Source organism: Cryptotermes secundus, unplaced genomic scaffold, assembly GCF_002891405.2.
Source record: "Cryptotermes secundus unplaced genomic scaffold, Csec_1.0 scaffold37, whole genome shotgun sequence".
Taxonomy (NCBI): Eukaryota; Metazoa; Arthropoda; class Insecta; order Blattodea; family Kalotermitidae; genus Cryptotermes; species Cryptotermes secundus.
The window spans coordinates 3,396-31,275 of record NW_019733317.1 but is presented as its reverse complement, the minus strand read 5'-3'; the positions used below and the strand labels follow the sequence as shown (position 1 = coordinate 31,275).

Sequence of the window (27,880 nt, the reverse complement as noted above, 5' to 3'; positions counted from 1 at the left end):
CTAAACTAGGTCGGATACACCAGAAGATGTTAAAATAACCTAAATTAGTCCGGATACAGCAGAAAATATTAAGTAAGTAAGTAATTGTATCCCTGTAACAGACTGTGGAGGCCCATAGAGTTGTGAGATGTTGAGGTTCCCACATTTGCTAGACTATCGGTTCATAGATGGCGGCAAGGCTGTCAGACTTAAGCGCCGGCCGCCCTTTACCCCTAAGAATATTCCTGGTACTCATTTCTGTTAGAGGCTGAGTCGACTCCATGGCTATAGTGCGGCTGGAAGGATTTGGTCAATTGAAAACATCCAATGACCACATCGGGACTTCAACCCGCGACCTTCCGGCTTGTAGCACAGTGTCTCAACCAACTACGCTACGGCGTGCCCCCTCAGAAAGTGTTAAACTAGTCTAAACTAGGTCGGATACACCAGAATATGTTAAAAACGGCCATTTCGCTGAAAAAGCAAAAGAAAGCAGAAATGTATTGACGAATATAATGCACAGGAATTGGTTACAATCTATGCCTGCTATTGTTAGGAGGTCATTTAATTCTATGATACAAACGTTGACAGAAATTTCGCACAATCTGGCCTAAATGATGTGAATTTGGAGCGAGATCTGATTGTGTAGCGGGCAGCTGTCCAGGCGCGACAGTAATACTCTGTTAATCTCAGAGATGAATTAATATTTAAACAAATTTGACAATATATTCCTTAGAAATATATTCAAACTGATATTCCTTTTATTCCTGTCAATTTCTTTGTAGTCTGTATCCCTACCTTCCAGTAAGTCACGCCTACAAATTACGTCATAATGTTCCTAATAAAAGTTGAAGGTACATTTACATAATTCACACGATATAGTCGGTAAGGTCGAGGTTCAATGTTTCGTTATAGCACAGAACGTTCACGAAATGTGATTTATTTATTTAGAGATCCGCAGTCACATGACAGAGGAGAAATCGAGGAGGCTCGTGAGTCTGTAGACCTCGGAGTTGTCTTCGGGCCGAAACTAGCTGGGATCTCGACCAGGATACTGGCCACCCTAACTACTGTACATTCCTCTGTAGTTTCCTCAGTGACTCTATGGGATTGCCATCATTATTAGGTCACAATCTCCTCCAGCCAGACCCACATCTCCTTATTATTAATAAACAAAACAAACTTTGTGGCTTTAGTCCAAAAGCGAACTATACCGACTGAGCGATTGCAGCTTGTCGGCGAAGTTAATGCCAAATTTAGTGGATAGAGGGTGTCGCGTGGTCAGCGCAACGGATCCCCATGACCGTTAATTTCGGTTTTATAGACCGGAGCCGCTATTTCCTTGAAATACCTCCTCAATTATCTAGACGAGGCTGAGTGGACCCCGTTCCAGACCCACTACTTCTCAGAAAATCTGGTAACGGCGGAACGCGAACCCGGGATAGGAATTAATATGAGTGTGGTAAGAGCGTTCAGTTCTGTTTTGAAACAGAATTATGTACTTAGATCCTATATCCCAAGTATTAAAACTTATTATAGAAGTGTATAAGCATGAAGCGTTACAGAAAAAAAAATGTATTTCAGACAACGGTTTCCGTTAGGTCACTCTTTAGTAAAATTTTTGTAAACAGTGGTTTGAGCGTCTTTGACAATGGATAAACTTACAGGTACCCTTATGATTAAACGCCATAGCATGAAGGCGTGGATGGAAAGTGAATAAAAGTTTCGAGATCTCCACTTCAGCAATGGATGAAAGCGAGTGGACAGTTCATATCCTGGTAGACATTTTATCTCTTTCCCCATGGATATGGACTCAGGAGGCTGAAGATCAATTCCGAGGGTCAGTGGCGAAGGCGGTTATTCCCCGAGCGTTAGGAAATACAGGGTTCTATAAATGATTCATTCGTTTTTAAAACTCTATATTTTCCAAAGTATTATACATACAAAAATGATTATATATAAAAAGAACCATAAACTCACCAAGTTTCTACTGAAGCATCAATGTTCGTCGCTACCTGAACAATGAACTTCGGCATCGTTGGATTGGGCGTGTTCGTGAGGATGACGTAGCTCTGGTCACTTGGCCCCCCATATCACCTGATCGAACGCCTTGTGATTTTTTCATTGGGGGTACATTAAGGATCGTGTTTACGTACCCCCACTGCCAAGAACACTTGTAGAGCTGAGGGAACGCATCGATGCTGCAATGATGACCATTGGCAGGATGGTGCTACAAAATGTGTGGAACGAGCTCGACTACCGCCTGGACGTATGTCATGTGACCCAAAGGATATAGAAAACTTGGTGAGTTTATGGTTATTTTTGTATATGAATCATATTTGTACATATAATGTTTTGGAAAATATGGCGATTTAAAAACGAATGAATCATTTATAGTATCCCAGTATTTCCAACGGTCTGGCCAGTAGTTTCAGCTGGCATAGCAGCAATAACTCATTTTTTCGATAAAAATATATTTATTTGTTGCAATGAAAATCGTTCACAGGTGTAAATATAACTCCAAGATATTTATTTAAATTTCCCAGTGACCAAGGCGCACCTGCAAACGCCATGTCCACTGCCTGCTACACTCATCTGTCGGAGAAGTTGCCGTCCTAGCACGGCGCTGTCTCATCCGTTATAACGCTTCCTGAGCGTCTTTCATCAGAGGAATATTCTTGGTCTCAGGAACTACTCAACAAATCAGACATCAAAGCCTCAGATATGAAAAGGCAATAGTACGGGATGGCTTTTATGCTTTAACCACAACACAAATTAAAATAGCACAAGTAACATTACTGAGAGGAGTTTTTGTTCAGTCCTCATTCTTCAGGGAATATTTTCAGAATCAATTGATGTTCCTGTGTAAATTATGTCTGAAATTTAAATTTCAGACAGACACTATTTAAGAAGAAAATACGTTTTCTTCACGAACACTTCGACCTGATTGCTCTTAAAACACGTTGCCCCAGAAATGAATCAAGGAAAATTAAATGGCTTATTGTTTCAATGTTAAATAAGGGGTAGCACCCATCAACTCTAACAATATTTAAGATTTGAGGTTTTCACGGACGTGACCATGAAAAATGCCGTCTTATAGGATGTGGCGCCGTCTAGATATTGTGTAAACCGACGTTTCGGAGGAATATATCACAGCCACCAGCTCATGCTGGCTCCTCGCTCGCAGATTTTTGTACCATGAAGATGAAGGCCATACGTTCCTCCGAAACGTCGGTCTACAAAATATCTACATCCCAGAATACGGAATTCTTCTCTAGCAATATTATTGTGGTATGTCGCTCCGGCTTCATGAATATTGAAATATATCTTCTTGATGCATTCAATTCAGTTATCGACTCCATCTTTACAAACGAGGGCAAAGGAAGTTGTAGTAGTCAGTCACTGAAAACATGGCCCATTTCTCGACAGATGTCACTACCACAGTATCTTCAGGGATGTGAACTGGACAATCGAAGCTGAGTTTAGAGGCCTTTACCCAAATGCGGTATATCACGAGGTATAACTTAACTTGAATACTGTATAAAGTAAGGGAACAGCTTCTTCCGAAGGTCACATTGTGTGTTAAAGTCCTCAGTCGAAACTCGGTTCACGTATTAGGTGACTGAGACGCGGGTTTGGATTGATAATTGGACTTATTAACAACCTACAAGTCGTAACTACAAATAATTATTACACTCTTGGTGATTTACACAATTTACAATCACTCTACACTAATCTTCTCAGTCTATCTGCATTAGTCTTCACAGGTTTACAACACAGGAACTATAAAAGTTTCACTAAATAACACACTCCCAATATCACTGTGCTACAGGACACGTAAAATCTTGACAGGCTGACTTCTTGTACTCTTCTGCACTCTTGGTTTCAGTTCGCTCCTCCAGCTAACGACTGAATTTACTGCGCTTAATTCATTTCTCTTACAAGCCTTCGGCACGGACTACAAAGAAAACACAGCCTCTATTTTTGGACGCTTTCACCGAACCATTGCATAGCAACGGTCGCAGCACGGGCTCCATAGGAAGCCAGTTAAGTGATAACCAGCCCAATTGACGCGCTGACTGTTGCCTAACAACGTGCTATAAATATCCGTCCTATTTTTGAGCGCCCTTACTCGAGGACATATTTATCGCGTCGTTGCCTAGCTATACACGTTACAGCCGTGTGGAGGTGGGGTTGAATACCTCCACCGTGACCCTGCGAGTCGTATAAGGCGACGAAAAGGGAAGTCTCAAATCTGAGACAGTAAAATATGGTCGCGAATCCCAAGGGACTTGGACCCGAAAAAGACTGCGCTGGCAAGAACCAGCAGCATATACAAAATACAGACCCATCCTCTCGTCAGAGAGGGCGCCCAACGAAAACAAGACTGTAACTCTCAAACAGCAATAAATATCTGGTCATGAGCCCCACATGGGGCTCGACACCAAGATTTACTGACTGAATGACCGTCAGTCGCAATGTGACTTTGATTTGATGACTATACACGTTATATAGGGATAAGAATAAGTACTAATACTACTACTAGTAGTAGTAGTAGTAGTAGTAGTAGTAGATTCATAGGTGCCTGAATAAGATAAGAGTCTAACTGCTTGCTGTCAGACTGTTTTGCTAGAATACAATAGGACTGTCCGTTGCTACAATGGAAACTCGAATTGTAATAGAAAATTACGTTTGTGACAGGAGTTGATAATAAAATCCGTCATGAAGAATCCCACGGAGTATGTTTAGGAATCATTTCTCTAATCAAACAAAGGAATAAATATTTGCAACGCAGCCATTTTTGTTACGTGTTAAACGCTTAAATTTGAAAACCTGTACTGGAGCTCTTTTTTTTTTTATTATTTCTCCAATTTATTATACAATCTATCCAGCTATTATGGATAATAAGTACTAGTGAGCTTTTCAACGAGGAAATTGTTTTTTTCCATGGATCAAGCAATTGCTCAGCAGAGGTCATTAGCAACGTAAGGTCATTAACTTTACACAGTACAAAATTGTATATACTGAAACTCCAAGGTCACGCGACCTCAGATGTTACGATAGGTCTTTTACCCACAACGCGGACACAGAATTCTACCCTCGCACGACCAAGCAATGCAGCGCGTTTCTGTACTTCACGGAATACGGCAGATTCGTGTTTATTTTAGTACGGTCGCACACGAACTGCGCCAAGACAAGAGACAAAAGACGCAGACTTACTTCATTTATGATTCGTCAGTATGAAACTGACGTCAGCATCATGACTCAGGCCGGTGTGCGGCGGTTTTCATAATCTCATTCGTTTCAACTGTGCTCCTTTCATTGCGTCATGTCGCATACATCGTGTCTTGACTGTTACATGTCTTGGTGCATGCCGGTATGCGGCCTACCTTAGAGATGTCGAAACTATTGGCTTTTGCACTCAAATATACCCTAAGTCTTTTCTCGGGAAATATCATAAATACTGAAATCAATGATATGTATACAGTGGCCGTCTTGTAGTGCACTCAGTTTCACCTGTCACTTCACAACATGTTTCGGCAACATAGTGCCATCATCAGGTGTCCAAATTACGTCAATCTATTGCATTGCTTGCCCTCATATGTTTACACAACACCATTTAAAAAGTATTTAAAAAGTCCGTATTTGTCAACTATGATAAATTTACACTCGCTAAGACTTGTTAAGATAATTCATCTTATTTGTCTTAATTAAAATTTGCATGTGGTTCGTTCACTACGGGGTCGTTTTTCTTATTTTCTGTGTAAACCGCGTCTTGTGATGTGTGTTCCCTTCTTAGCTGCGAGTGTGCACTACAAGATGGCCACTGTATACATATCATGGATGAAAATCAGTGCAACAGGACACTAAAATATAACATACTGAAATCAATGCAGAATCGTGTAACGATAAAAAACTAGGCTTCTATTCTAGAGATACACGGTTCGAACTTAAGCCGGGACACAAGTGGTCCTCACTGATGGTTCTCTATTTTTCTCAGTCCCTCTAGGCAAATAGTACTTCGTTTAGGCTATAGACACGACTACATAAAGAAAACAGAACAGCATTACTGTGAGAAGTGGGTTTCCTATTTCAGTGCCGCTCACGGTAGCCGAGAGGTCTAAGGCATGTACTGTCTTCGCTCTCTTGGAAGCCCGGATCGTGGGTTCGGATCTGCTTTGCTTCAAAAAGAGCTTTACAACTTTGAAAGGTTATATAAATTTATACAGAGGACATACACAACGTTTTGAACTGTCATAATGTAACAAAACACACTGAGTTTCATGCACGTGGTACTGTAGTACCCAGTACTGCCAACGTGAGCGCTCCCGCAGCTGAAATCAAGATGGCTACTTTCACAGGTGCAGAGCGTGCTCGTTGTGTGTTTTGGTTCGAAGAAACGAAGTCTACTATACAAGTTCAAAGGAAATTTCGCACTCAGTATCGCAAGGAACCTCCCAGTAGGCCTACATTTTACTCCTGGCACAGGAATTTTGTTCAGACAGGATGTTCTGTGCGCCATGCCAAGCCACCCGGTGGGCCACATGTTCCTGACGCTACAGTGGAACAGATTAGGGAGAGCTTCGTTCGAAATTCACGAAAGTCAACGTGACGTGAGTCTCGGGAAACTGGTATTCCAAATGTCACTGTGTGGCGAGTGTTACGAAAACGTTTACACTTAAAAGCGTACAGACTATCCATCGCTCAACACTTTACGGATGCAGATAAGGTGGTTCGTAAGGAATTCTGTATGCAGGTGTTTCATCGGATACAAGACGATGAAAAGTTTCTGGGCTCCGTAATTTTCAGTGATGAGAGCACGTTTCATGTCAGTTGTAAGGTCAGTACCCACAACTGCAGGATCTGGGGCAGCGAAAATCCACGTGTCTCCCTGGAACATGTTCTTGATAGCCCAGAGATGAACGTGTTTTGCGCCCTCAGAAAAGAAAGAGCGTAGGCCCCTTCTTCTTCATGGAGACGACCATTACCGGTAGCGTATATCTGGACATGCTCCAAGAGTTCCTCATTCCACAGTTAGACGAAGATGACCAAGAAGGACGCATTCCCTTCCAGCAAGACGGCGCACCCCCTCATTACCTTGGAGAAGTGGGCGAGTACCTCAACACCCGTTTCCCAGGTCGGTGGATTGGTAGAGCGGCGCCGAAAGCATGGCCACCCCGTTCCCCGGATCTCACTCCCCTGGATGTTTTCTTATGGGGATTCGTTAAAGATCGAGTGTGCGTACCGCCTTTGCCTGCAAATGTTGTTGAGGTCCGAACTCGAATTATTGCCTCAGTTGCAGAAGTGACGCCAGAGATGCTACGTAGCGTGTGGCAAGGGACGGACTACAGGTGGGACGTCTGCCGCATTACCAATGGAAGTCACATTGAACCATAACTATCGGAGGTAAAACTCGGTGTGTCTTATTACATTATGACAGTTCAAAACGTTGTGTATGTCCTCTGTATAAATTTATATAAGCTTTCAAATTTGTAAAGCTCTTTTTGAAACACCCTGTGTTATTCTTATACATTGCCGGTCACGGTAGCCAAGCGGTCTAAGGCATGTACTGTCTTCGCTCGCTCGGAAGCCGGGATAGTGGGTTCGAATCCCACAAAGGCATGGATGTTTGGTATGCGTATGTTTTTATTCTGTGTTGTGTTGTCCTGTGTTTATGTTGAGGCCTTGCGACGAGCTGCTCACTTTTACAAGGAGTTCTACCGTTTGTAAAACGATCAAAACGAAAAAAAACAACCTCGACACCGTAAGGTATAAGTGGAACTGGTTAAGGAAGTAAGAGTCGCCTAAGACCGGAGCCTGGCTCTACATCTGGCGGTAAAATAAACCGATACTCAATATTAAGGAAAAATAACTAACTTTGTGGAGCAGAGCTCTTTAGACCCGAACATTAGCTCAGCTGACTAAGGCATTTCACGCAGCTTACAGAATCCAAAAGCTAATTGCTTTATTTTACAATATTTCGCCATCTGCCTCTATCCTATGTCAGAATATTTTGATCAACAGTTTAACATTTTATTTCTTTAAGATTCGTTTTAATATTATGCTCCCACTTATGCCTTCAGACTTCTTAGTGGTTCATTCCCGCCAAGTTTTCCTACTAGGAACATTTCTCATGTATACCATGCATGCTACACGTCGCGCAATCTTACTAAAGTAAATCTTAATGTCAGCTTATTAACAGGTAAAGTAAGGTAAACTTGTTGAGGGCCGCGCCATAGCTCAAGCGGTTAGTCGCTGGCTTCCCACCGCGGCGGCCCGGGTTCGATCCCGGGTCTGGTCAAGTGGGATTTGTGGTGGACAAAGTGGCGCTGGGGCAGGTTTTCTCCGAGTACTTCGGTTTCCCCTGCCAATCTTCATTCCACCAATTGCTCCACAATCACCCTCACCTATCATCTGGGGCTGGTACAGTAGGCCAGAAGTGGCCGCAGTACAAGGGACTTAGTCCCACCCCATTAACAATAAAAAAAGTTAAAGTTATCCCCGTGCTTAACTAATTAAACACTACACTATGAAGGCGTATGGAGGAATGGAAGTATAAATCCATATATTCTTATCCTCGGCACTAGTAGCAGGTAAATGGTCAGTTTCACGCCCCAGCCGCTTTACCCCCAAGGAAAGATCCCCCGGTGTTCATTGAATAGAAGACTTGGTGGGTCCAGATCTTGTCTGGACGACGTGGAGATGAGAAAATTATTGACTCTACCGGGACTCGAGCTCCGATCGTTCCTTTGTCCAACCCATAGCCAGTCGCTATGCTGACTGCGCTATCCCGACTCCCCCAGCTTATCAATAAGATTAAATTAAAGTTTAGCTTTAGTAAGATTGAAGTTTCACTTTTAAGCTTTTTGTTTCATGCGTGTACTCTCTCGTCATCAGGCAAAAACCATTGTAGTTGAATCGATATTAAACTAATTAACTTAATAATTGATGTTTCATATGCAAGTCAGATAACAACGCCAACACCTGCAGAATGTGTGAGACAGTTCAGTTACAGAATCGATAAATTCTTGCGTCGTGACCCTAATTTTGAACACTGCGTTTTGTGTCGCTTTTCCATTAATCTGAGTAAATAGGGTATGGTGCCAATAGTTGTTCGCCCCTATTGTTACGCTTTGAGAGTGAACTGCGGACACAACGCAAAGGGTTGTTGGGTAATGCTTGTCCAAACAAGGCAATACGGCCTTTAGCAAGTTGCTCGGAATTGAGTGAAAAGAGCAGTGACGTGCAGTGTCTTTTCTGTTCTACGAATTGAAATCGTTTTCCTGTTTTCGGATTTTTAAAATAACTACCTAAGACTGGACGTCGCCTTGTAGCGGCTACTAATCTTGCGTCATATTCAGGGACCCACCGGGACAACTGATTCTGTACAGGGAAAGGTTACGGGCTGGTTCACCGAGGTTCGATACCCAGCATCGGCAAAGTATTCTTCTCCACTTCACAGAGTCTAGACTGACTCTGGGGCCCATCCAGCCTCCTATCCATTGAGTACCGAGGGCTCTTGCCCCCGGACGTAAAGCCGCCGAGGGGTTGCCCTGAGCACTCACCCCCAACTAATGCCGAAGGTATACACAGGCACACTTTACCTTCGTTTGGGGTGGGGGCTCGAATATTGGTCCTGAGACAAGATATTCTTACTCTAGGACAGATTTCGGATTGTTCTTTAATTTGGTAAGAAAAGTTTTCATTCTTATCTTTCTCAGTTCATCACGTATAACCACCTTCTTATGTCTAATTGAAGTCTACATATTGTCATGATTTAGGGGCGACTATAGACAGGGTTTGGATTTGTGAATGGATTTATTGGTCATTTATACACACAACTCAGAACTATGAGTAATTACAGCCCAATCGCTAATCTCCACATTTCACAAATCACCACAACATCCTCCAAGCCTTTCCCAGCTTTCTGTGTCTTCTAACAGTGGAGATTCTTCAGTTTCGCCCGCTGAGGTTCTGTCTTCACAACCTCCCGTACAGAACTGCCTAACAACTGACTTTGTCTCTTGCTTGTAAGATCTTAGCACGGACCACGCAGAAACATCCCGTTTCTAACAGTAATTATATTGCTGTGTGCGTATTTGTTGTCGCATGAACGTGTTCACAAAGCCGTTGCCGAGAAACGGCCGCTGTTTACCGAGTCACTATTGCTGTTAGAAACGGGATGTTTCTGCTTGGTCCGTGCTAAGATCTTACAAGCAAGAGACAAAGTCAGTTGTTAGGCAGTGATTTTTCACTGCTCCATGCATATTTATCACCTCCTCGAGATCTGCGACAGAACACATGTAGGGACAAGTTGTCACGGCCTCAATCATCAGTTGGGGCTGCACGCGAACCCAGCACTTGGCCGGATTAAGAACTTGAGCTTAATATTTCAAATTTACAATAATATTGTAACAACTTGTACTCTTCTCCAAGTATAATTAGAATGATCAGGAGGATGAGGGGGACAGGGCATGTAGCACGAATGGGGGAGACGAGGAATGCGTGTAGGATATTGGTGTGAAAGCCAGAAAGAGACCACTGGGAAGACCAAGGCTTAGGTGGGTGGACAATATTAAAATGGATCTTAGAGAGATAGGGTGAATGGTATGGATTGGATTGATCTAGCTCAGGATAAGGACCAGTGGAGGGCTCTTGTAATGAACCTTTGTGTTCCATAAAATGTTGGGGGAATTCTTGAGTAGCTGCAGAATTGGCGGCTCCTCAAGAAGGGCTCAGCTCAAGGAGTAAGTAATAATATTGTAACGTGTTAATGGCTCCGTGACTAATGATAATGGGTTCTGGATAGGATTTATTAACACCTTTTTTACAATCTTTCTTGATCAGAATCAATGACTACCTAAGACTCGCTCCATTCTGGCTTGACTACAACTGTTTTCTACTATGACTGACTTGGTTCAGGTTTACAAATGAATTAGATCTTAGTTCTCCTTTCTACTGCGACTGTTTGTTGACTTACGAATCACCTCTGCTTTACAAATGACTCACTTCTTATCTCGACGGCCGCTTATATAGCATAGCGACATTCTAAGAGAAGTTTGTTATTTTTCCGTATCAATGGAAATGTTTGTTGAATGTTCGTTTATAAGGAAATGTCTTTTATTCCAATTGGTCTCCAGGAATCCACCTCCATGGACATGTATTTCGTAGAAATGAGCCTACAATTCACAATATATTCATTTTTCCTCCGCACATAAATGTAACCACGGTTATAATGCAACATTCAGTTTCGTTTTTCATTTATCTAATTACACGTTTTGGCCTCATTCGTCTTCTGAACGCCTTGTTATCAATAACAACACGTACACATGTGTCATACTAAGACGACAGTGCAACAGTTAAGAGTGTATACACGTGGCCGAGCGAGGCCGAAACGTCTTGTAATAAGGTATCTAAAAGATGAAAATTAGTGTTGTATTCAAGACGGTGACGTAAAAAAAGGAACAATACTAGGGCAACAAGTTTGCTAAAAAAGGTAAAAGTAAAAGTTAAAGCTATCCCCGTAACAGGCCGTGGAGGCCCATATGGTTATGAGAGGTCGAGGTTCCCACATTTTCTAGAAAATCGGATCACAGATGGCGGTGAGGTTGTCAGCCTTACGCGCCGGCCGCTCTTTACCCCAAAGAAATATTCCTGGTACTCATTTTTGTTATAGGCTGAGTCGAATCCAGGGCTATAGTGCGGCTGGAAGGATTAGGTAAACTGAAATATCCACCTCATCGGGATTCGAATACGCGATCTTCCTGCTTGTAGCGTAGTGCCTCAACCAACTACGTTATCGCGTGCCCCTAACAAGTTACTAAAGTAAAACATATTTATTTGCACAATTATTTACTGAGACGTGATACATTTAAAGACGCTGTATCAACTTAGAAAGTTATTTAGCTTTGACTGAGATGAAGAGATCATTATGAGCATGGTCAGTGCCTTCTTCAGAGATAAGGAAACGTACTGAAAACCTTGGCCAGGAACTAGGAAAATCAGACTTGTTACCGCCCGTACAGAAAGTCAGGCAATTTAACATTGAGTTCATCTGTTTAACAATAATATTACCATGTCTCTCTCTTCCGGATAAAATGCGAGGGTTAATGAGTCGGTACTTCCGTATAATAATTTGTGATCTGACAATACAAAACTGATGCACACTTGAATTTGTGGGCTACCTCCTTCCTGCTGGATTTACCCGTCTTATAATTCGAACCGGAAGATTAAGGCGAAGTATTCCTCTGAAATATCGGTTTACCTTCAACAGACTACACGGTGGTATATACCAGAAGACAGATTTCTTCATAAACTCAAACCCTACACGGGGAGAATTCCAAAAGGCAGCGCATAATTAAACATATTTTGTATGGGCCGCAAATCCTCGAATATTAAAGCATCTGGTTCGTTCTGCCACTGCTGTTATTTTCAAAGAGTTACCTGCTTTCAGGGCCGCGCAATAGCTCAAACGGTTAGTCGTTGGCTTCCCATCGCGGCGGCCCGGGTTCGATTACGGGTCTGGTCAAGTGGGATTTGTGTTGGACATAGTGGCGTTGGGGAAGGTTTTCTCCGAGTACTTCGGTTTCCCCTGCCAATCTTCATTCCACCAATTGCTCCACAATCACCCTCACCTATCATCTGGGGCTGGTACAATAGGCCAGAAGTGGCCGCAGTACAAGGGACTTAGTCCCACCCCACTAGCCATAAGAAAATACCTGCTTTTCATGGTCGATGTGCTGCTCTTCCGCTAGGTACAACAGACACTTCTCCACGCTGCTGATGTTGCCATTGATCGAAGGCTGTCTTTGAAATAACGTCACTCCGATGTGGATACGGTGAATACAATTTGATGCAGTAACAAAAGAAGAGTACTGACCTGCAAAAGTGATTTATTGTGTTTTTCACTAGACTCAGTACAGTAAAGCAAGTTGTGATGTAGGTTCTAAAAGAGCCAAACAAAAGTGATATTGATTCGGATGTGTATATCTCTTTCAGTCAATATATGTGGGTCAGCACCTCCACGCCATATTGACTCATGTCAGGGTCTCTTAATACGGCCTTTAGATGAATGTGAGAGGATGTGCAAGGAGGTGATAGAGGTAAATTTTAAGATGATGTCCCTCTATTTACCTGGCCAAACTGCGGAAAACCACGAATTCCCCAAGTTCGAAATCTGAACTCCGGAAAAGGAATTTACTTTCTGAATACAAGGCCGGAAGGCTAATATCCAACTTCTACGTTCAGCTTTAGTAATGTGACAAGATAACCGATAGCCGGAATAATGAAATCAGAATAGATGCTCATTGCTAGGCAACGACTCGGTAAATACATTTCCGAGGTAACAAATACGTAAGCAACAATCGAGTATCTTCCTTGTTATACAAAAGCACTGCAAGCAAACTATCACAACAATAGAGGGGCTGTGTTGGTCCGTGCAAAAGTGGTTATAAAGAAGAGTTCAGTTGAGAAGAATGAAGTCGAGTTTCGAGACGTCAGCCTGCCAGGATATGAGCTTGGTAGCAAAGGAATTGAAGTGAGTCAACAATAATAGCAAGAAAGGAATTAGACTGTGAAAAGAAGACTTCATGTGTGATTTTAATTTACAGTAAGAATGTTACAAATCCGTTGCCAGGATACGACTAGTGAAGACTGAGAACCCTAGTGCGTGTGTAACGGTGAACTGTAAATTGTGTAGATCAGCGATAGCGCTGTGTTGCCTGTAGTCCCGAGTCTATGAATAAAGTGTCAATAAATCCAATCCAGAACCCGCCGATAAGTCAAGAGAAACCTCCTACAGGTGACAGTAATTAGGAGGCGTTCTTTTCTTTAATTTCACAAAAACGGATCCATCTAATATGAAAACAAGACGTCCTGCGTGGAGACGGATTTTTCATAAGTTCTGCGTCATAACGCTGCAAAAAGAGACAAGAAAATGGTGAACAAACAACTGTACAGTAGCAGTATTCGACCGTATGACGCTATCGCCTCGACACAACATTAAACCGCTCGAACAGTGGGATTGGCTGTCACAAACCATAATCAATGAAAGCGCCTATCCATAGTAGCCAGGAAGTTTGGGAGGGAGGAAAGGTTGGTTGCGACCCACACAGGTAACCTTCTGTCCTCCCACGTATAACACAATATCGCTCAGCGGAATATGTTCTTCTAATTTTGAACACTTCTGTACTAGCTAACATTAGCCAGATGAATCAAGTCATCAACTTCTATCCTGTTTCTAATTAAGATTCATTTTAATATTATCCTGTCATCTACATCTAAGCGATACAAATGGTTTCTTCACTTAGATATTTCTGGTCTAAAAGGTTGTAATTCGTCGTGTTACCCATGAGAGTAAGATACATCCCCAAATACGCTACATTTTTGCTCATCCTGATGGCACGAAGTTAAGCGTAAGAACTGCGAAGCTTATCTTTATACAGCTGCCTTCAGTCTCTTGTTAGTTCCTTCCTCTTAGCCCTGAATAAACGGGGGCACGCGGTAGCGTAGTTGGTTAAGGCACTATGCTACAAGCCGGAAGGTCGCGGGTTCTATTCCCGATGAGGTGATTATTTTCAACTGACCTAATCCTTCCAGCCGCACTATGGCCCTAGGGTCGACTCAGTCTCTAACAGAAATGAGTACCAGGAATATTCCTGGGGATAAAAGGCGGCCGGCGCGTGAGGCTGACAATTTTACCGTCATCTGTGAGTAGATTGTCTAAAAGATGTGGGAGCCTCGGCGTCTCACAAACCTATGGGTCTCCATGGCATGTTACAATGACGAATTTTTGATCTGAATAAACTCAGTAACACCCTTTTCTCAAACACCTTCAGTCTACGAACATATGCTTCTGTAATGTGAAAGATAAGGTTTCACACCTGTAAAAAATATACAAAAGTTATATATATTTTAATTTTTACGTTCCTTAATAGGAAAATGAGAGATTAAGGTCCTGAACCGAGTAAGAGCATCCATTCCTCCAATTCAATTTTTTTTTCTTGGCACTACAGCCCCAGTGGGCCTAGGCCTACCTCCATGAACTTCCCCGTTCACTTCGGTTTTTCTAGATTTTACACATTCGGTAGGACTCCTTGGGCGGGTGATCACCTCGTCGCATGGCCTCTACCTGTACACAAACACAGAAAAACGCACACACACAAATTAACATCCATGCCCTGAGTGGGATTCGAACCCACGATCCCGGTTTCCAAGCGAGCGAAGACAGTACATGCCTTAGACCGCTCGGCTACCGTGACCGGCAGTGTATAAGAATAATATATAAGAATTCAGTTCGTACCTCACAGGAAACAGATCCGAACCCACGATCCCGGTTTCCAAGCGAGCGAAGACAGTACATGCCTTAGACCGCTCGGCTACCGTGACCGGCCCTCCAATTAAATACCTACGAATAAATCCAGAAGTTCCTTTGCTGTTGTCATTATAAATGCAAGGGTGACAACCCGTCACTTAGGCACAAACCAGAGTACTGACCTCGGTAGGTTTTTGTCATGTGAAATGTCATCTGTCCAATTTCCCGCAAAGTTTGAAGAATTTTCAACATAATGACCCCAGGAGATATTATCAATGTATGACACCACAGGGGCTGGGGGAGAACAGTGGAGACGACCTTGAAGAGGACAACAGTTTCGCAAGAAGTGTATCGACCTGGGTATTATTGACTTCCAAACGAGGTACCACCCATTAATATGGCGTGACTTTGAACACGTTACGTAAATTGTTGAATCCTCAAATGGTGTTTCATTTCCTTACACGATCTATCCTTCATAATGCAGAAAAGGGATGTGTTTCGTCTTACTTAGTATATATGAGGCCCATTAAACTCTGCAGAGATTTTCCGCTTCGCAGATTAGTTGAAATGTTCAAAAAAATACATGAAGGGAAATGATAGTAAAAGGGAGACCGAACAAAAACGTTCTTCGTAAGACCAGTGGTAACAACAATAGGATTGCTTGTCACTTGTACTTTTCTCTAAGTATAATTAAAATGACCAAGTCAAGGAGAATGATGTGGGTAGGGCATGTAGCACGAATGGGGGAGAAGAGGAATGTATATAGGATACTGATGGGAAAGTCAGAAGAAAAGAGACCACTGGGAAGACCAAGGTGTAGGTGAGTGGACAATATTAAAATGGTTCTTACAGAGATAATGTGAGATGGTATGGATTAGATTGATCTGGCTCAGGATAGGGACCAATGGAGGGTTCTTGTGAACACGGTAATGAATTTTAGGGTTCCATAAAATAGTAGCTGCAGAATTGGCGGCTCCTCAAGAAGGGCTCAGCTCCATGAGTAAGTAAGTAAGGGATTGCTTGTCATGGCATAAACCAAAAAGCCAGTAATTGCAATTATTATTAGTGAAACAAGCGCGTTAAAAATAGTTTTTAAATATATTATGGTGTATTCGCGAAATTTATACCGTTTTATCTTAACAGTGCTCATGATATAAAGGGCACAGGAACGAAAGCTAAATGCATTTGAATAGTAATGATCCAAGTTTATACTGGTACTTTGTGTCACTTGAATCTTCTGATCTTCAGTCACTCTAAGCGGTACATTCACAGTTATGAAATATGCATCGCACGTAGAGGAGCATGGATAGCGTAGAAATCAGATACAGTTGACTTGAAATTGTAAAATCGTAAAGACTGAGAGAACGTCAGTTCAGTATTCTTAAACATGGTTCTAGCCTTGTTATGTACTGAACATGTATCATGTGTACCAAAACAGTTTCCATTCAAACAACTCCCATTACATCGCAAGAACAAGTACTGTGATTAGACAATCAATAGGATTTAATTTTATATTTTTCATTTTATACTGTGCAACTATGACGACCCTGTGAAATTTAGAAGCCCATAATATAAAATTATAAAAAATTATTACATATGAATGTTATTGATAGGATCCGTGATAGCGTAGTCAGTATAGCGACTGGCTACGTGCTGGACGACCGAAGGGTCGGAGTTCGAGCCCCTGTACGGCCAAGAATTTTTTTCTTCATATCATCCAGACCGGCTCTGGGGTACAACCAACTTCCTATCCAATGGGTACCGAGGGCTCTTTCCCCGGGAATAAAGTGGCCGGGGCGTGAAGCTGGCCACTCACCTCCAGCTAGCGCCGAGGTCAAGAAAATATGGATCTATATATCCACTCCTCCAAAACGCCTTCATGATGTGGTATTTAATTAGTTAAACACAGGGACAACTTTACCTTTTACCTCTGTGAATATTATTGATATTTTAAATCGACACTAGATTTACATTACGGTAGGGCTTATCACTAAAAGCGTGACTTCATGGGGGGGGGGGTTCTAATGTCATTTTTCCGCACAATACGCAGTCTCAGCATCACAGCACAGCAAAATGATGAAACTTAACAATTAGGATCTCGTGCCACAATTGAGGGCAAATGTCACGTAATGGTCACATGCGCCAGTAGGCTGATCATTTTAGTCGATATTGTGTGTCTCATTACATACTTACCCGCCTTCCTGAATAATTTATACTGCGCTTCGATTTTCATTTCACGTGGCTGGGTTCACCAGCAAGGTGATTCAGTGGCCTAGTGTTGCAGAAATTAGTCTCTGAGTCTATTCAACTGCTGTTTTGTCGTCTGTATCTTTATTTCTTGGCTTAGGTCTTCGTTCAATGAAGAAGAAACTAGAATCACAATGATCTGTGATTATTACTCAAATAATCGCTGCAAAGGACGAGGAAAATGGCGGTCTCGCCTTGTTCCAAAATATGACCCCAGGGTTTGCATAGAGAGGGAAGGTAATTTCCATCATGATAGCTTGCGTCAGAGTCGAGATTCGAAGCTGGAACTTACCAAATACTACTAATAATATTAATAATAACTCAATGGTCAGAATAATTCTTGAGAAAGTTATAGTAGTTAAACTATTCAACAAAATCTCCACTTTTTATGGAACTAGAAGATTTATTATCGCGAAAGAAAATGCCAGACTGATGTGAATATATTTTAAGAATGACTCGCAAAGATATTAGTAAATTATAAACTCAGAGGATATTGAAGTGTCGGACAGCCCACAGCTAGACGGAAAGACATATTCTCTTGAAGTCGGAAACAGGCCAATGACCTATATATCCTTGAAGTTGAAGAAGAATAGTGCTCTAGACTTGACGCTATCCTGAGCCAGATGAATCTACATTTCTGATGATGATTAGGGTGTCGTTTTTCGAGCCCCGGTAAGATTAAGAATTTTCTCTGTTCCACGGTGTCCAGACTGACTCTGAGGCTCACCCAGCCTCCCACCCAGTGGGTATCGGGAGCTTTTCCTTGGGGATGAAGCGACCGTGGCGTGAAGCTGACCATTCACATCCAGCTAGTACTGAGGTTAAGAAAATAAGGATCTATAAATCCACTCCCCCCATACGTCTTCATGGAATAGTGATTAATTAGTTAAGTACAGGGAAAACTTTACATTTTTACCCAAATTCAACGGGTATATTCTACAGCATAACACTCCTGATCGAATCATGGGTTTTCTTGATGTTCGCGTACATCAGACCTACTGTTCCACTGCCTTCCAGTTTTTCTCCCGTGTGATGATTGTGGGATATCTGATATGTAGTTCGTTTATATTGTATTGTTACGTCAAAATTCACGTTGATGATGCTCAATAATTTGCTTTACTTACGCAGTGGACTTCGAGAGGAGAACATTAAAAGGAATGTTATATCAAGATTTCGTTGATAATAATCATATGCCTGGATATTGTTACAAGAATTTTCTGTCATTTGTAAATAGGCAAGGACTATAACAATAGATTCTTCCCACTGCTATGGCAGGAAAACGATGATAAACGACAGTTATAATTAATAATGTGAATTAAAGACCGAACTGATTTTAGTAAATTTCAGACTTTTCTATCAACTCCGGGACTGCCATGTCTCGTAATTCTTTTCCGACCTTCTGTAAGGTAAATTATAAATTAAAAAAGAGCATAGTTACAGAAAGTCATTTGTATTTTAATTGATTAGAGTGAAGTCCTGCACACGGTTCTATAGCCTACATACATTCTACATTGTAGACGTGTTGAAGAGTTTCGGATGCTGTAAAGCTTTGAAAAATTTGGACTACTAAGATAGAACATGCCAGTCACGGTAGCCGAGCGGTCTAAGGCATGCACTGTCTTCGCTCGCTCGGAAGCCGATATCGTGGGTTCGAATCCCACTCAGGGCATGGATGTTTGTGTGCGTTTTTCTGTATTTGTCTACAGGTAGACGCTTTGCGACAAGCTGATCACTTGCCCAAGGAGTCCTACCGTATGTGTAAGATCTAGAAAAACCGAAGTGAACGGAGTTCACGGAGGTAGGCCTAGGCCCACTGGGGCTGTAGTGCCAAGGGGGGGGGGGGAAAGATAGAACATAATACACTTAGAAAATAGGTTACAAAGATCGGACGCACATGCGAACGGACAAAGACACAAATAAACAAACAAGCAATCACACAGTTTGTGTTGGTTGGATAATCCGAAGAACAATTCGTACAATTTGTAGGATATGAAATTCTCATAACTGTGATTATGAAGATTTCTATTCTCTGGAACTTAATGCAATGTAGCCCACTGAAATTTCGTCGACGTTTCTGAGGACTATGTCGCTTTCGTGTACCTCCAGATATGTCAGTTGACTTGTAACTGTATACACGATGTGACGCCCCAGAGAACAGAACCCGGTAGCTCATCCATTTCAAGTAACGCCTGTAGTCTGTCTCCATCTAATTAAAAACTTGACGAAGGTGAAGCTCAGCTCGACTGATACGAAAATTAAAAGCTAGAGGGTTCTGACGATGGCGTGTAACACTCAGAATCACTGGGTTTTTTTACTTTTTCCGTCTTCCGGTATTCTAGAGTCTAGAGAACACGACGTTTTGGAAACTGAATCTGGTTCCATCCTCAAGTGAGGTGGGGGGAAGACACCTACTCAGATGGGTCCCTTAGAAACAGCTAACCAAAATCACTGGAATTTTACTGTTTTTTTTTTTTGTCTTTTTCCATCGTCCAGTATTCTAGAAAACAGAAAACATGACATTTCGGAAAATGGATTTGTTTTCGTCCTCAAGAGAGGGGGGGAAACACCTGTTCAGTTGGGTCCCTCAGACACTAGAGGTTAGCTCTTTCTAAGGAACCCAACTGAATAAGTTTTTTCTCCCAAACTCACTTGAGGACGAAAACAGACCTAGTTTCCGAAACGTCGTGTTTTCTATTTTCTAGAATACCGGATGATGGAAAAAGTCTAAAAACTAAGTAAAAGTCTAAGTGATTTACATTAGCACTTTCTGAAGGGCCCATCTGAGTAGGTGTCTTCCCTTCCACGATCCAGTTTCCGAAACGTCTTTTCTGTTTTCTAGAATACCGGAATATGGAAAAAGTACAAAAACCCAGTAATTCTGAGTGATATAAATACGTTCCGACCAGGAGCTCACAGTTCCTCGACATGCGATTTCTTCTGCTGCTGCTGTTGTTGCCAGGATAAAAACTCGCCTCAACTATGGTCGTCGTGTGTACGTTTTGTGGCCACAGTTTAGCTGTACAATTTGTTGTCCAATAACCTTCTCACTGACAAAGGAGTTACGGAGTTTCTGCACCCACCCGACCTGTCGTTGCCCCGTCTGATTTATGACTGTTCCACAAAGCTGACGGGTTCAATTCGTCTGGCCCAATATCAATCATGAAATTCTGCAGTGGTGACGGAGTGCATCAGTCGCAGGATACCACCTCTCAAGGGGAATACCTAGACTCAGTCCAAATTTGTACTTGCAGGTAGCATATATTCACAGGGGGAGGAGGAGATTGCGATGAAACAGTAAAAATTTGTACTCCTTTTAAAGTAAAGTAAAACTTTCCCTGTAACAGGCCGTGAAGGCCCATAGGGTTGTGAGACGTTGAGGTTCCCACATTTTCTAGACAATCGGCTCATAGATGGCGGTAAGGTTGTCAGCCTTACGCGCCGGCCGCGCTTTACTCCCCAGGAAAATTATTTAATTAATTCCTGGTACTCATTTCTGTTAGAGGCTGAGTCTTCAGCCAAAACTTTAACATTCAAACGTCACTTACCACTAGAACTAACTTCATGCAGTGATGCTTAATGCTCCTCTAAGTCTGATATGTATCTACTCTACTAGTAGGAAGTTGATAAATCAAAGGCAAATTTCACAATTCTCATATCCAACTACAGTCTCCACAGATAGTCCATAAACTAATCAACTGTTAATTTATAATACATAAACTTCGAAAGACATTTCGAAAGCACGATTTCTTCGGATGTGAATGTTACGCGACTCTTGTTGGCACATGTCGAGATTGCATTGCCAAACGAATTGGTACACTCCATCTATTAACAGGACCGCCGCGCTATAGCTCAAGCGGATAGTCGCTGGCTTCCCACCGCGGCGGCCCGGGTTCGATCCCGGGTCTGGTCAAGTGGGATTTGTGGTGGACAAAGTGGCGCTGGGGCGGGTTTTCTCCAAGTAGGTTTCCCCTGCCAATCTTCATTCCACCAGTTGCTCCACAATCACCCTCACCTATCATCTGGGGCTGGTACAATAGGCCAGAAGTGGCCGCAGTACAAGGGACTTAGTCCCACCCCACTAGCAATAAAAACATTCTATCAGAACAAGGGCATCATAAACAGTTAGTGGGCTAGTCCTTTACGTCATCATTAGAAACCAGCAAGATTTTATTTTATAATCGCCGGGATAGCGTAGTCGATATAGCGACTGGCTACGGGGTGGACGACCGAGGGGTCGGAGTTTGAGTTCCGGTAGAGCCTAGAATTTTCTCTTCTTCATGTCGTCGAGACCGGCTCTGGGGTCCACCCAACCTCCTATACAATGGGTACCAGGGGCTCTTTCCCTGGGGCTAAATCGGCCGGGGCGTGAAGTCTACCACCCANTGTTGTATCCCGAAGGATAGTGATGGGAAGTACTTGTAGACCGAGCGGAAGTCTTGTGGACTGGGATCGTTGGAGCACTTAAGAATTGAAATTCAAGTCTTCGGAAGTCGGTTTTCAGGTTAATAGAATGATGTATTGAATCAAATGCTTATACAAAGTTACATTAGGAATAGTAATTATAGTCAATTGATAAATGAACAAAAGGATGTGAGTGCACCATGCACCAACGCGATAGGATTCGGCAGGTAGTGAGAGGTAGCCTCCAGGGAGGTGCTGAGTGTACTACTCGATGATGCCGCACTGAAGTTCAGTAGTAACACACAAATACGTGAAGATAGTGATTAAACTGGCGAGGAGTCCGACCGAAGTGAACAAGTCAAAAGTTTAGCGTGGTGTCCGCCGTGGCTGGCAAAGCCTGAGTTTTTAAAGGGATTCGAACCCCGAACTTGGTGCTTGGACATCCAGAGACACGCCTATTGAGGGCGTAGTCAGATTCAGGATCGACATTTGATTCGTCGTCCTTAAAGAAGAGTTTGACCATTCAGACCTATGGAGCGCTGGATGGTCATAGGAATTCTAAATGAGGATTCCAATTAAAATGATTTTTGAAATCACGAGGGGAGAATATCTACAGGAAGTGCCCATAAGCACGTCTCTCCCCAAAAGGGTGAACTTATTTTTTATTCACTCAGAATTTCGGGGTCTAGACTACCCCATACAGGAAACGAACAACTTAGAATAAACAAGTAGGGTAGCTCGTGGTGCAGGGTACAGTATCACATCTCGTAAAATAATGCGGGGGTTAAATAAATATTACATTCTGTATATGGATTTTAGGTACCGCTTACTGCTGTCATCGTCTGGTCCTGTTCTTAACTACTACCGTTGACGTATATTCATTCATAACACAAGTAAATTATAAACCAAGAACCTATTATGTATATATAAGATGTTTCTGCTCTGTAGAAACAGAGGTAGTGATTTGAGAGTAAAATAAGGTCAAGGTCAGAATGTACATTTAATGCGTTGCATATACTCCTAAACCCTACATATGCGCCGTGAAGACTGGTAAAACAATAAAAACTTTCAATGGTACTCAGAAGGTATATGTTTCGAAATTGGGGTAGACCCGAAATTGATTAAATTTCTTCGTGGTTTTCCCCATTCTCTCCAAGTATAATGATGGGCATTTAAGCAGGTCATAACCGTTTCTTTCTAAGTCATTAACGTAACCACATGTAATTCATCGTTATAACATTTTAACAGTTCCAAAACATCCTAATAATCAATCAACCAATTTTTTTGGTATGTTTCTTTAAGTTGACCCCACTGCACAGGTTTTAGCTATTGCGAACACAACCATCAAATCAAAACAATACTAAAACTCTGAACTTAAACTGACTAACTTCATAGAGCTGAGCACTTCTTGAGAAACTGCCAATTGTGCAGCTACTCAAGAAATTTCCAGTATTTTATGAAACCCGAAGTTTCATTACCGTGTTGACAAGAGCCCTCCACTTGTTCCTATTCTGAACCCAGTCCATAGAACCCCAACCTATCTCTCTAAGAGCCATTTTAATATTGTCCATCCACCTACGTCTTGGTCTTCCTAGTGGTCTCTTTCCATCTGGCTTTCCCACGAATATCCTCTATGCATTCCTATTATCTCCTATTTGTTCTACACGCCCTGCTCACTTTACCCCCCTTGACTTGGTTCAAATTACTCGTATATATGGCGATAAGTACAAGTTATGAAGTTCCCCATTGTGCATTTGAGCACAGACTGTTAGTGTCGTTACTCCACACTAGATGGCACACCACGATAACACTGTTTTTGTGGAATTATAAAGAAACATTTCCTAATGGTTTTCTGGTGGTTAATCGTTACTTCTGGGAGTCCAGAATATCGTTCATGAGATTAAGTTGGCAGTAATGTAGGGAAACCCTTAAGACACGCGTTTTGCTCTTTACACGCAAGTCCTATTACTATATTTGCCACCATGCTCTATGTAAAAGTTCGAAAAATAACGGATGCCATTAAAACAATTGTATTATGGAAATCCATAATACCTTACCAACCTTCATAAAAATACTGTAAATTTCGAAGATATATGTAAGATTTGAGGTTTGAGCATAGAGCTGGGTTTACTCGACTGGAATTAGTCTGTTAGCACTGCTCACGCTGGCTCGCTCGCGGATTTCTTCTTTTTTCTTCTACCCCGAAGATGGAGGCGATACGTTCGTCCGAAACGTCGGTTGCCACAGTATCTACACGNTATATTTTTTCTTCTACCCTGAAGATGGAGGCGATACGTTCCTCCGAAACGTCGGTTAACACCACATATACACGGTGCCAAATCCCAGAAGACTGCTTTCTTCATAGTCACCGCCGTGAAAGCCTCAAATCTTACATACAATGTTATTCCTATCGAGACAGCAATTTAGATTCATGGCAGGAGCTCCTTTCCAGAAACCTTTTATTTATTCCCAACGACTCGCAATATGAAACACATCATTAAGCCCGGAAACGAATATCCTATGCTCCTTATAATTCCTCAGTACTTCAAAAATGTAAAATAATAAGCTTAGCATAGTGTGAATTGTTAAATTTAATACGCACACATCACGTAAGCAAATTTCTGCTCTTTTATCTTTGCCATATAATCCTTTCCATGAAATTCCTAACTTACATTACGATAGATTACTGACAACAGGTCTTATTTATATGTTGCAGGAAGTCATTCAACATGGCGGAGAGCGTGAAAGTAATAGTAAGATGTCGCCCTATGAATGCCAGAGAGAAGGATTTGAAATGCAAGGTTAGTTGTTGAAAACATTTATCAATATCCTCTAACCCTCTATATATATATATTGAAACATATGTGATATGCGAATGCATGAAGAGCTATATCTCATGAGATACAACGCAGTGTAGATCGTTAAAAATCAACCGACGTTTCGGAGGAATAGATCGCCTCCGTCTTTAAGGTCTAAGAATAAGCCAAGCAAGAAACTGGCGTGAAACAAGTGGCAAGCAAAAACGTCCGTTGACACTAAACGGCCCATACAGCGTTATATCCCTGAAGATATTACCTTTCATAACCATTGTTGTAAGGTCCTTAGAGCCTTCATGCTAATGCCTAGTTCCTGTTTCGGATATGCAGGACACTCGTTGCTAATCGCTTGAATCCTTCGTTTTTCCACTTACACGTTGAAAAATGCTGTATATTTATGAACGAAATTAGAAATAAATTTCAGCTGGAATAGGAGACAACCAGTCTTTGTACTGAATCCTTGAAATTCTGGTGGTGGTAGATGTTAACACTGAGCTTCTGGGATATGACAACGTATATTTTGTCAGACGTTTACGGACGTTTCAGAGGAAAGACCTGCTTATATTTTCTTCTGCAATGAACATGAAGGTAGCGTGTTCCTCTGAAACACCAGTACCTATTTACCAAACTACACGGCATCATATCTCAAAAAACCGTAATCTTAATAGCCTGTTCTAGAAATGTTCATATTTTCACTTAAGTGTGGGGACATGGTTTCTTGTGACGGTCTTTTCCATAGATTATAAAAATTCTTTATTCAGAGGTGAAATAAAATTATTATAGACCTCTAGATTTGATTATTAAAGATTATGATGGTTAGCGTCCATTGTTTATCTTCCGTCAAAAATGCAACACTTTTACATTCTACACTTCAGCACTAGATGTTTCGGGCTCAAACGGCTATCTTCAGACGCTTTTATGTTACAGATATTTTACTAAAACTGTGTTAAAACATNTCAGGTGCTTTTATGTTACAGATATTTTACTAAAACTGTGTTAAAATCATTTATTTTACTTAAAAAGAAGACTACAGCGTGTGATTTTAACACGAATTAAAACAGTGTAGCAGTTTTAACACACTTTTCCGGCTTGTAGCACAGTGCCTCAACCAACTACGCTACCGCGTGCCCCGTATGGTATATATATGATTCAGTATTTTCAGAATCTTACGTAGTTGGACTAATATGGTTTATGGTGGGATTTGTGGTGGACAAAGTGGCGCTGGGGCAGGTTTTCTCCGAGTACTTCGGTTTCCCCTGCCAATCTTCATTCCACCAAATTCTCAATCATCATAATCACCCGGGGCAGCTACAATAGGCCAATCAGTAGCCGCCGTGCGCCGAGTGGACCCAACTGGACTCCACCCACCACTAAGCGAATTAAAAAAAAAAAACATGGTTTATATGAGGGGAAAATAGCCACAACAGTTGATGCGGTGTTCTTAAATAATTCTGGAGTAAACTTTATGTAGATTCGTGGGAGAAGTAAAAATATTTGAGACAGTTAATTTCTTCGAATTTTACCTCATATTTTGGCTTCTTGATCGAGTGTCACTTTCGTTTAGCAACTGCTAATTATGTTGATTTGTTTACCACGGCACTCCTGCAGTGCAAAGCGGACGCTGTGTAGTACTTCCTTTCATGTGCAGACAGCTAATGAATCGAAAATCAATTTTTCTGACCTTGCATGAACTTGGAATTTGAAAACAAGCCTCTTGTTTTGTGTATTACTAGTAACGGCTGTTTATTTAAAACGTCGTATATAAAAGAACTCGTTGACGCGTGGTAGTGTAGTTCGTTAAGGCACTAGGCTACAAGCCGGAAGGTCGCGGTTTTGATTCCCGATGAAGTCAATTAAGTTTTCAGTTGACCTAATCATTTCAGCCGCAAAATGGCCATGGGGTCGACTCAGCCTCTAACAGAAATGAGTACCAGGAATCTTCCTGGGGGTAAAGGGCGGCCGGCGCATAAGGCTGACAACCTTACCGCCCTCTGTGAGCCGATTGTCTAGAAAATGTGGGAGCCTCGACGTCTCACAAACCTATGGGCCTCCAGGGCTTGTAACAAGGATAGCTTTACCTTATTTCATTGCTGTGGTGGATAGTTATAACATTTTAGGCACAAAAATGTATATCGGAAGAGGGGAGTTAATAATACGTAGAGAATTTCAGTGCGGAAAGCTCGAATGCGGTCATTTAAAGGCCCAACGGAAGATACAGGAAATTTTTTGTGGCTAGATGAAGCGGTTCCGAAAATGTGAACTGGACCGAAGTAAATAAGATATACTCTTAGTGTCAGTGGCGTTAAAACTTGCTTTATACCCCAAAGACATAGTTCTGGCTATGATTTCTATGGATAAGGCCGTGTCATAGCTCTGCAGGTCAGTCTCCAGCTTCCCGGGCTCGATCCCAGGTCAGGTCATGTGGGATTTGGGGTAGACAAAGTGTATCTGGGGTAGTCTTTTCAAAGTTCTAAATACACCAATTGCTCCATTCTTGTCATCTGGGGCTGGTACAGTAAACCACTGAGCGATATTAATTATTATTTGAAGGAGTCTGTATCAAGTGCTGGGTTTATTTACATGTAGTTGAATGAGAGAAATTTGCCAAATAAATAAAAATTAATTACTAAAGATCAGAATATCTGTCCCACGATCCTGAGTGGTTATCTAATTCTGGTCTCAACGCTGACCAAATAAACGCAGAATGGTCTTGAGACAGGAAGTAACTTATATGGAAGTTGCTTTTTTATATATTATTAACGCAAACTCAAAGAGGCTCCGTAGTCTAGGGGTAACGTTCCCACCTCATGACTCAAGGTACGCGAGTTCAAACCCGGCGGAAGTCGTGGAATTTTTAAGGGCGGAAAAATTCAGGGAACAAGTCCTCCGGCCGACCTCGTTGGCTGAAAGGGGCTGATAGCACGTACCAGTACGGGTAGGGTATGGCGACAGTAGAAATTAAAGGGGGACGCACAATGGCCCAATAACTGGTCTCAGTGCATGGGGAAACCCACCCCCTCTAATAATAATAATAACAATAATAATAATAATAATAATAATAATAACCCAAACTCAAGAAGTGGCATGCAGTTTAGAGGGTGACACCGACATTTCGGTCAACTAA

At 42.0% G+C, this 27,880-nt stretch overlaps 1 long non-coding RNA gene across 1 annotated transcript in view; it reads left to right on the top strand.

Moving 5' to 3' along the window:
* The window catches only part of LOC111867872, a 46,959-nt gene that overhangs the window by 16,048 nt on the left and 3,031 nt on the right, over positions 1-27,880 (top strand). The window contains exon 3 of the long non-coding RNA XR_002843413.2: positions 24,657-24,741. This is a non-coding gene — a long non-coding RNA (uncharacterized LOC111867872). The remainder of the gene's footprint in view (positions 1-24,656; positions 24,742-27,880) is intronic.